The following is an 11,654-nucleotide window of genomic DNA, read 5'->3' as shown; positions in this document are numbered from 1 at the left end:
ATATTTTTCCACTGAGTTTTTTAGATAGAGTGGAAGGGAGGTAGGTAGAGAGAGAGGAAAAAAAACATCAATATATCAAGTTGTTGCCTCCCCCACAACCCTGACTGGACCGGAGATCAAACCTGCAACCCAGGTACGTACCCTTGACCAGGAATCAAACCCTTGACCCTGTGGTCCGCTGGCCGATGCTCTAAAAGCTGACTCCAACTGGCCAGGGCTGGCCCTCCCCTGTTTCGGGGAGAAAACCCACTATACAAAGAAATGGTGAGTTATTACTAGATGCGCAGAACAGAGCTACTCAGAAGAGGACATTGCCAAGGGCGGAGGACACCAGCCCTGTAACCTGTCCCCTTGTTTCCTAGGCTGACTCCCTAGAGGCTAGAACTGTGGCTTCCACAGGGGCACAGGAGGCAGAGGAGGGATTGCTGAAGAAGCCAACCATGGCCCTCCCTCCTCGCCCTGGGCCCCCACTCTGGAAATGGGGAAAGCCTGACACAAAATAGGAATTTAGATATTTTTTTTCTTTACAGGACTGGACTCTAGTTTTACAATTATTAGACTAGATTGGAACTTTTCATGCCAAAACATTATCTAAGAGTGAGTAAGCTACGGGCCTACAAAAGTTTTATCTTTAACAGTGATAAATAATATATTTATTTTACTTTTTCACTTTATTACTGACTGAAGTGTCACAGAATCATTTTAATGACTCTGCGAGGTAGTATGATTGATGATTTCAGTAGGAATTCTTTTCTCTACTCTGTGATTGAGGAAACTGAGGCTCAAAGAGCCTCCTGGAAGGGGAGTGACTGATGAATTGGACTTGAAAAGGAGGAATCGGTTTTCAGTAAGCAGAGATGAGAGAAAGGGAATTCAGGAGAGAAAAGAAGAAAGAAGCCAAGGCTGGATAGCACATATTCCAGGAACTGTCTGATTTGGATAAAATGCAAGGTCTAAGCAGGGTCAGGGTAAGGTAAGTCTGGAAACAGTTTATAGCCTGTTTTTCTGAAGATAAGAACATGCTATTTCTAAACCTCAGTTGCCTTGTCTGTAGCAGGAAGACCACTCCACAGGACTACTGCGAGGGGTAAATAAAATAGATGGAAATAAGGCAGATGCATGAAGGAACTTGGCAAGCATAAGTAAGTCCCAGGTATCTTACAGGCTGTCCTTCAGTCTGCTCATTCCATTGTGTTGACAATAACACCTCATGTCAACATTTGAAGTGCATCACAGTCAAGATTTTTTTTTAGGCATAGCAAGTTATTGTTTTCTTATAAATGCTCAGTATCAAGTTTCACTTTTCATGTGTCCAAAATTAAATTTTTTGTTTTAGTTATATAAGAAAGATACTTCTGGTGAGAGTAAGGACACTTAAACTGAAAGTTATATATTTCGGGCCTGAAAATTTTTAATGTCCTTATTTGAAATGAATAGAAAGGTACTTAAGGAAGGTAGCAGTGGTAGGTTTTCTTTTCTTAGGAAATCAATACTCATAAAACTCAAGGTTGGAATTGAGAATTAAAAACCACAGTGAGTTTATTTTAAAACATGTAGTCTGTCATCTTTATTTTCCCTTTGGATAACATAGTGTTTATACCCAGAGGTCTATTTAGGCGGCTGCAACTCTGTCGCTGACTTTGAAGTGAACTTTGTAGGGTGCTAGAATCAGAACCTCAGGGCTTAGAGGTCACGGAGTCCAACCCCTTCATTTCAGAAGAGTAAATTGAGGTCAGCGAGGAGAGTGAGTGGCCGGACACCTCCTCCGTTTCCTCCGTGGTGGAAAACGGAACCTGCTGTTGTTCTAACCACCAGGTCCAGCTCGGGGCAGGCTGGGCTCGTCCTCCCCTGCTCACCGATCACTTGCTCTCCACTGAACCTAGACAGTGCACGGCACACACAGACACTCCGTCCAGAGTTCTTGAAAAAACTGAAAGAATTGTATTTAACTCGGAGCAGAGCACTCCATTTCATCAGAGCCTGATTAGAAACTTCGTGGCATTCTTGGTATGGCTTAGGTGAGTCACTTCTCACTGGTTAAAGAAAGAAAGAAAATCCCTGCTTCTCTTTTCCCAGATACACGCCCCGAGGAGCTGCCTGTGTGACAGACAGTTCGGGGCCGATCAGCTCCTGCGAGGTAAAGCAGTCTACTCTCGAACCTTCTCTCCTGCAGATTCGTTTCAAACCCCCCTTTCCTGGGCCCAGGTCGTCCCTCGTACTCCCTCGGCACCTCTCTTCCAGCTGGCCAGCACGCAGGTCAGAGGCCGCAGAAGGGGTCCATTCAGGATCCCAGAAAAACAAAAAAAATGTCATTTATCCTTATGTTTTAAGTTTGGCTGTGCCAAACAAAGTTTCAATAGTGGCAAAAAAAAAAAAAAAATTGTTTGTCTTTTGGTATGATTCAGATACAGAGACTGATCTTGATTTGTATGGTGATCTTCAAGGCTATGGGGATTGGAGAATGATTCATGGACAATGAAACGGTTCATAGTTGAACAGAACGAATCAACTCGGTGGTCTGTAATTTTGGAAGTTTTTGTCTAGAGAGGACATGGCTACATCTGATATAGCAATGGGCTTCCTGTATATTCTCTGTGGGAGAGACCAGCTGCTGTCCCTCAATTAGGCTGAACGGATAACAATTAGGCGCATTTTTTAGAACCAGGTAACTTTCTGGAGTTCCCATAATGGGAGAAAGAACCTCCATGGAGTCCCTTTCACTTGATTTCAAATCCCATCTACCAAGGCCAGTGCCCCTGCCCACTCCGCCTGGTTTATGGATGACTTAGAGCCCGGGCACCCTGCTCGGGGAACTCGGGCAGCTCCCGGATAGGCCAGAGAAAGCAGTGCCATCTGTCGGAAATCACGCCAACTGCTAATTAAGTTGTTTGGACCTAGCAACTCAATAAACCGAAGTATTAGGTATTTCTTTTGGCCTGGGAGTACTGTGAAACACGGACTGAGACCTCCGGGAGCCATCAACAAAAAAAGTTCAAGAACCTCTGAACAAGTATTACAACACACCAGAAAGATCACAATTCACAAGTCAGTCGGCAACAACAACAAATAAATTGCGAACATTCCACCTTTCTATTTATTGCCTGCAGACTTCCCCATTCTGTTCTCAGCTATGTAAACAAAGGCAGATATCCGAAGTCAAAAACCAGGCTCCAACATCTTGCCTGTGATCGGTTTACTTCCACTTTACTGGTTATGAATGCTTTCTATGTATATATCTTCCTATCTGTATCTATAGATAGATGATCTTCAACTGTACCTGCATATATAGATTTTTTTCCAGAGAAGTCTTAAAATTATTTTTAAGAAGTTAAAGATGTGGGTTTCATGTTATGGAATGTGCTAGAATGGAAGCTGTGGAGGTAAAATCCTAACCTAGGGCTGTGAGAAGTGTTGATATGGAATTGGTCTCATCCTAGGTGACCTCCGTCAACTGTACCAGCTCTTTGATCACTTATTAGTCCATTTACAAAACAAAGAAAATAAGCAGATGTTATTGAGGTTTTTTTTTGTTTACAAAATATTCTAGGATGCTCAGGTGCAAGGTGTGACTCCCAGGAAATGCCAAGTGTGAGATAAACTGTCTTACGCGTTCACAGCTAATCCCTTTCTCTGTGATGGAAACTTGGTTTTTTAAAAACTCCTTTGTAAGAATCCTGTTTTCATCGGCTGTGCCTTTTCTCTGAAATCTGTTTTCCTTTTCTTTCCCCTTGACCACAACTGCAAATTGGGATAAATCATTGAGCAATTTCTTTTCCACCAGGTAAATGTACACATTTAAACACACACACTTTCATATTTGTCCATCAAGGCAATAGATGTAGGAAAATGTCTGATTGTTTAATCTCACCAGTACCAACAAAAACAGTTTGGTTTTGGTTGGCAATACTCCCTTAATTTGAAATGTTTTCTAGGAAGGGTGTATAAGGTAATTCAAAGAGATCAAAGCAAATACCTGATTCACACAAGCCTTTATAATAATGTACTTTCATAATATCCCCACTGTCAGGTGACATTCACCCACTAAGCCTCTATTTGAGAGAACTTTAGAATTATAGGGAGGATCTTATACATGATCTTCATACACAACATTTTTCTTTTTCTTTTTTTTTTTGGTACGTGCCCCTAGCGGGAACCGAACCGGGTTCTCTCTGGTCCACAGGCCGATGCTCCAACCGCTGAGCCAAACCGGCCAGGGCCACAACACTTTTCTTGAAGAAGAAAATAAAATGATCCTCAATCCTAGCACACAGAGATAAACATTATCAAAATGTCGGTGTGTGTGCTTCAGCCCAGCCTTTCATCATTTATTTGGGTAATTTTGAATTCCCACTCACTCCAATTTAATTGATCATGTAATACCTAACACTTTCTTTTTTTGCATAAGCTGTTTACAGAAGCCAATTTAAGATTATTTTAGGTATATGTAAATTGAAGTTGTGAGGTATAGATTTAAAACATATTATTTTATAAATTTCCATCTGAAATGTTCCATAATTTTACATTTATTGACTCACTCCGTAATTAATTCTGAAGCTCATGCCACCAGCTGTTCATATTGTAAACCTTAAAATGGATTTTGGGCAAAAAATAATTTGCTCAGATGTTTGAATTGGAATGAGTAGTATTCATGAGCTTTTCCATTGGATAACTGTGCTGTTATCAAGAAAGCTCTTGAAATTTCAATTTATAAAGCCATCTGGGTTTCATCTGGGACAAGCAGTAATTTCTCCATTCTCAACCACTTAAAAATATTTTATGTCCCTCTGATTGATCAAATCATAATGTGCATTCATTCCATTGTTTATAAATAGAATCAATACATATTAATAGTTGAGGGATAGTCCTATATAAAATTCATGAAGTAAGATAGTCTTCTGCTCAAAACAGTTTCTGTTTGAGCCTTATTTCTTCCCCTCCTGTGCCCAAAATCTGTGACTGAAATCTGATATTGCAGCTTGTATCCTGTGGAACGTGTCTGTCATGCCCCACTCCGCTCCCCTCCCAGCAGGGCTTGTGCTTTGGACTTTTCCTGAACATCAGTCTTTGTTTCAATAATCATCAGCAGTGATGCATATCCTGGTGGCTGAGGGTCTGGTCAGATGACTGTATGGCTAATTGCATTTTGCTAAAATGCAAATCATTGATAAGTGTTTCAGGAGTCATGCCTCCAAGATTGTATCTCCATATAATTGAAATCTTTCAAGACCTTAATCCCTAAAAGGGACTGTTTGCAGAACAAACTGTAGGGCCCCTTCAGTTCAAGGGCACTGTGTGGGTACGTTGTGGTCCGGGAATGCTCTGGCCCCCTGGCAAGTCCATCTTCCATTGGCAGACTTGAGGCAGAGGGGGCACGGTTTTTGAGGAGGCCCCTTCCCAGGGTGTTCTCTTTTCCAGGGTCCTTCTTGTCCACAGGAATGGCATTGTGCCTTTGATGTCCATTGTAGCCCAGGAGCTGGGTGACCCTGAGGTGGCGTAGAGCTCAAAACTGTGGCTAACAGGTGAGCCTTTAGTTTCCATGGGTGGCTTTTTGCTCTTCCTCTGCCCTGTCTCAGTTGTTGAATACATTGAAAGCTATTTCTCCCAGTTGCTCAGCGGGAGTCTCGGGTCCCAAGCCTAGGTTCTGTGACTGTTTCCTAATGCCGGGGCTGACTGCTGAATAAAATGCATCCTCAGGGGTGCTCAGCTCTCAGCAGTCTTGGGGCTGATGTTTGTGCACTTGTATAAGCTTTTGCTGATTGCCCCCGAAAAGGGGCGGGGTGTCCATAGCCTGCAATAGTAGATGTATTCAATCACATGACTTGTATGTTCATTTTTCTCCTTACAACTGAAAAAATGTCTTGAAAGATAAAAGATAATGCTTCATATTAAAAGCTGTCTCAAAAAATTGAAGTCATGCCATTTAACCATAAGGATATGCTCTGAGAATGTATCCTGGGTGATTGTATCCTTGTGAGAGCATCGCAGGGCACACTCACATAGCAAAGCACACTCACACATCACAAAGCACTCTCACACCGCAGAGCACACTCACACCGCAGGGCACACTCACCCGTAGAGCTCACTCACACCGCAGGGCACACTCACACCGCAGAGCACACTCACACACCGCAGAGCACACTCACACACCGCAGGGCACACTCACACTGCAGAGCACACTCACACACCGCAGGGCACACACCGCAGGGCACACTCACACCGCAGGGCACACTCACACACCGCAGGGCACACTCACACCGCAGAGCACACTCATACAGTCCGAGCCGGCAGAGCCTCCTGCACCTGGGCCTCACCGCAGCCACTGTGCCAGGCCCAGAGCTCAGCTACTGCACCGAATACTGTCAGCAACCGCAACACCATGTTAAGTATTTTTGTATCTAAGCCTATCTAAGTATAAAAAAAGAACAGTAAAATACAGCATAAAATATACAGATAGTACAGCTATATAGGGCACTCACAGCATAAAATATACAGATAGTACAGCTATATAGGGCACTCACCGTGAATGGAGTCACAGGACTGGGAGTTGCTCTGGGTGAGTCAGTAAGTGGTGAGAGACTGTGAAGACTAGAATATTGCTGTACGCTACTGTAGACTTTACACACACTGTACACTTAGGCTTCACAATTTATATTTTAAATTCGTTCTTCACTAATAAGTTAACCTTAGCTTACTGTAACTTTTTTATTTCATAAACCTTTAAAATTTTTTAACTTTTTGACTCTTGTAATAATGCTCAGCTTAAAACACATACACAGTGTACAGCAGCACAAAAATATTTATCTTTATCCTTACTCTATGTTAATAGTTGCAAGTGTTGCATCAAGCTGCAGACGGTGTTACTGCAGCTGTGGCATTACAATGGCTGTGACTTCACAATGATGATCTTCCCAGGGCTACAACATTGCGACAGCTACGAAGTCATCACTAAGCAATAGACAATTTTCGGCTCCATTATAATCTTATGGGACCCCCCTCACACATGCAGTCATTATGCAGCGGTGACTGTACAGAACTCTGTAAAACCCCTGCCCTCAGCCTTATTGGCTAACACTTTTCTTATACAATGTCTTATCAGAATTAGTAGAATCAGCCACAAAACACATCACTGGGAAATGATGGCTAAAGGAGAGAAAACCAAGGATAAGAGTGTCTGAAGAGAAAAGAGAGCTGCTCATAAATCACGGAAAAGAAGAAAAAGCTTTGTCGTTGCTCTGTCCTGCTCATTGAGGACGTGTGCAAACCATATGAAGGGCACTGTGAGAATATCGGCGGTCTGGTGAGGCCTATTATTTCTAATATCCAATTCATAGAATCACTCAGTGATTAAACAAGAAAAGAATCTAGGTCATCTTGTAGCCATATTCTCTTTCCCAAATAAATGAACTGTGGCTCAGAAAAGGGTCAAGAACAAACTCAGTGCCACACAAAATTTTTTTTTTTATCATTCTAGAGTTTTATTTGCTTCAAAGACACCCCTCCCCCTTCACCCCCCCCCATCTCACCAGGTTCTATTGTTTTTCATTCACTGAAAAATCAAAATTTTCTCTTCCTTAAATCCTTGCACTTTTTATTTTATTTCTGTGTCCTTGTTCATGAAGTCTCTTCACTTACAGATTATTCGGCTAGGCAGTGGGGATTATCACGACATTGCTGCTGCCACCTGAGAATCTATTTCTAGCAGGGAGACATATAAACAGAGCACAATTACTCTTAATGTACAATGCGATATTTTCATAAAAATTAGGAATCAAAACAGGCTCCCCTTCTGTGCCTATTGAAATTGCAGAAATTCTGCTGAAATGATAGAAAATATTTGAATAGATAAATCCACAATACACCCTAAATAAAAAAGATGAACTCAGCAGACTGGGAGTTCCGTGGAATTCTTGGACAGTGAAAAGCAGGTAAGAGGACCATCTTGCTGGAGGAGTGAGAGGAGAGGGAGCTGCAGTACAAGGCTGTTGCTGGGGAAGGCTCCGCCTTGTCTTAGCATTTCCTGGAGAAGCTGAGAGACCTCATGCTCAGCACGAGCAAATCAAAGAGAGGGAGGAGCCCTGGGGGCACTCAGGGCAATTAATTAAAAACTCATTTGAATAGCAGGCCAGCTGGCCTGCTCCTTACCCCGCTCTCCACCTTCTGTGCAAACACAATTGATAGCAGCCGTGTTCGCCCAAGGATGAAACCTGGAGTGTTTCATATACGAGATGAGTTACCTTCCTGGGAGAGTCTCATGTACCAAAGTTGGGGCTGGAGATGAAGGGAAGCAGAGTGGGAGCTAACTTGGAACTTCCAAACCCAAAGTAAAGAGGGCAGAGGAAGAACCGCTGAACACTGTCCACAGGATACATTTGGGAGTGGAACTCCCTGAAATGGGAGTTCTGACACAGGATACTCACAGAGTGGGCAGTGCTCCAGGTAAGGCACGACAACCAGCAGGGTTGGTGTCATGAGCAAGGGAGCCTCCCCGAAAGGAGTCACACACATTTGTGTCTTTCCACAATGCCAGGCTTTTTAGGGAAGACTTCCACAGTAAGCCAATAGACTAGAGTAACACACAGGTTTCCAAGTGTCCGGACTTGTGATTTGGGGTCTCTTGGACCCCTCCTAAGGATATTCTGTTATACCCCTTCCCTCAGTCTTGACGTAGCACTTGACAAAACTGTCATGGTTGACAGTGGCTCCATGCTGGGTTGTCCAAGGTGTCCAGAAAGTCTGCTCTGGTCTTGCTTTATACATCCGGGGAGACCTCGGACCTTAAATAAAAGTTATTTGTACACCTTGCAAATTTTTCCAGCCTGATCCTCCCCTCAAACATCCAAGGCAGTGTTCTGTATTCATAATTTAAAGTTACTTACAATAAAATAAATTTTCATTTGATTTGAAGAAATACATTCAACAATCCTGTTTGATAAAGGCCCAACCATAAATATAAATAGCAACCTGAAGCTACAAATTAAATGAAGAAACTTAACCATGAAAGTGAGTTACTCAAAATATTGAAAGGATCCAAAAAGTTTCTAAGTAGCATGACAAAAACAAAAACAAAACCCTCCAAACTACCCACATTTAGACACACCTTAGTGCAATTTCAGAATGCCAAACATAAAATCTTAAACGTTTCTCAAGAGAAAAAATTGGGTGGCTAATGAAAGAGATTCTCTTTCAATAAAAATCAGTAACGCTGGATACAAGTTGGCAATGGAGAAATAATATTGAAATACTGAAAGAAAAAAATTGATTAACCTGAGTTCTTTACCCAGCCAAACTTACTCATGTGGGAGCACAAAATAAATATTTGCATTTTTAGATATGCAACGACTTAGAAAGTTTATTGCCTGTGAATCATTTTTAAAAACATTCCTAAAGAACACAGTTCAGCAAGAGGATGAACCCAAGGCGAAGAAGTGGAGTATAGAAACAACGGTGGCCAAATAAGCCAGGAAATGAAGTAGTCAAAACATATTGTAAAGAAAAACAAAAACAAAAACCCTGAAATTAAAATAAAAGATCACTTCTCCATGTCAGGTGAACAAAGACTGGGGAAGGTGACATGCTAAACTTGGAGCCAGATGCACACAATGAGTGTTACTCATCTAATACATTTATTTTTAGATAATTCATTTTTAATAGGGCAGAAAACAACGTACAAACAAAGTCCTGTGAAACCAAGAGGATTCAGGGAAGACATTTCAGAAGAGGGGCATTGGAACTCAGTCCTGAAGGAAGAGGTGTTTGCCAAGTAGCATAGGTGGGTAGAGAGATGTTCTCAGCAAAATGTCTGCACGATGCAGCTTCGTGCAAGGACTTGGGTTATTCCAGGTGGAATAAGAAGATGGTGGCTGCTGGGTACAAGGATTGATGCGTCTAGAAAACAAGGTTTTTAAATTTCTTCTCTGAAGGGCCAGATGATGATCTAATTGCCTTCCTTATCACGCTTTCTTAATTACCTACTCCTGTCATCTATTTGCTTCATGACTCATTATTTGCACTGGAAAATAAGGCTCGGCGCATTACAACCTGTTAGAAATGTTATGCCCTTTCTGAATTAAGAATCATCTCTTTGCTTTCAAAATCATTATGCATATTTTAGATAAGCAGTCTAATGAGTCATGTTAATTATACGGTAAAACCAGGTGGTCATGGAATAATAAAAGAAGGTTTATAATATTGCAGACTCTCAAGAAACAGACTATAGAATAGCACCAATAAAACCCGTAACAGGTTGCTGTGAAATAAACGCGACCAATAAACAATTCTGTCTTAGAGACCAGACCAGAGTCACAACAGACCAATAGAAGCAAGAAACAACGGTGAACACCCTCAGACATCCAATGCAGGTTTCGTGTTCTTACTAAGAGTTTTGCTTTTACAGGAAGTGACTCAACCTAATCAGTGCAGTATTCTATTTTTTAACGTTCCATTACTTAAGAGTGTTTGTGGATAAAAATAAGCCTATGTTTCACATGGAAACATAGGCAAACAATCAAGAATAGCTATCACGTTCCTTTCAGATTCCACTCAGAACCAGAAGATTGCAACAGCATGAAGCCAAAAGTTGCAATCATCTTATAAAGAACCTGTTTTTTCGAATGGAAGCTAGAACAAAGGGAACATGCACAAAGTACTAAACGTGTAAATACCGTTTGCATCGTAGGAATGGAGGTGAGCAGGAGAGTAAGACAGAGAGCATTGATCAAGTTTTATAATAATAATAGAGGCAAAATGATGACTGTTAAAGTGCCAACTTAAGCTAATCATTTCTTGTGGTCTAAGTGAGAAGAGAAGGAATTTTTGGCAAAAAAATACACTAACAGTACAGAAAACAATTGGCGTCTTTCTGCAGAGACTTTCTAATCAAATATATTTCTTGAAAAACATGCTCAATCTGAATATAGTATAAACTCATGTAATACGATAGCCTCACTGACATCTATATTGTATGAACCTTCCCTAATAATATGCTTAATTTAAATTTACATCCTGTTTTCTTAAAAAAAAAAAAAAAAAAAGAATTTGAGAAGCTTGTTAGATCTATTAGCACCCGCTTTCTGTTTCTGGGGATTGATGGAATAATTTGTGACTTATGCAGACATTGGCCCCCATCGCTTCTTCCCTGTATCTTGCCTTTAGGCAATCACCTAAGTATTAGCATTTTACCCAAACAGAAGATTACAATCTGAGAATATTTCTTACTACTTTTCTACGTCATCGCAGAACTTAGATTCTAGTCTTATTACAAACTGTCGCTGGAAAAGACCATGGTCATACCCCCTGCACAAAGATTTGGTTGGTATCTACTCTGAGATGGGATTCTTCCAGAATTAAGATAAGCCGAAGCCTCGCAATCACAGCCTTACACACAGGATGGGACCTTCCTTTGGGGAACTCAAATTTTCTAGTTGTGCCCAGGGTTGTAAGAAACTATTTGAGAGTGTCCAGGCATGAAGAGATGAAGGGGAAGATAGACCAAAGCACCAGCAGAAGGTCAGTTTTGGTTTGGAAGAAGCTCCTAATCTGAGAACCACAAGTCAGAATTCTCACTGGGGTGTGACCCAGAGGTCCGAATTAGGCTGGCAGCAACCCTGGTTGGGATTTACCTGATCTCCCACTAGCTATGCTTGAATATCCTTTAA

Source organism: Molossus molossus, unplaced genomic scaffold (assembly GCF_014108415.1).
Source record: "Molossus molossus isolate mMolMol1 unplaced genomic scaffold, mMolMol1.p scaffold_m16_p_11, whole genome shotgun sequence".
Classification (NCBI taxonomy): Eukaryota; Metazoa; Chordata; class Mammalia; order Chiroptera; family Molossidae; genus Molossus; species Molossus molossus.
Note: the sequence above shows the minus strand (reverse complement) of the source record.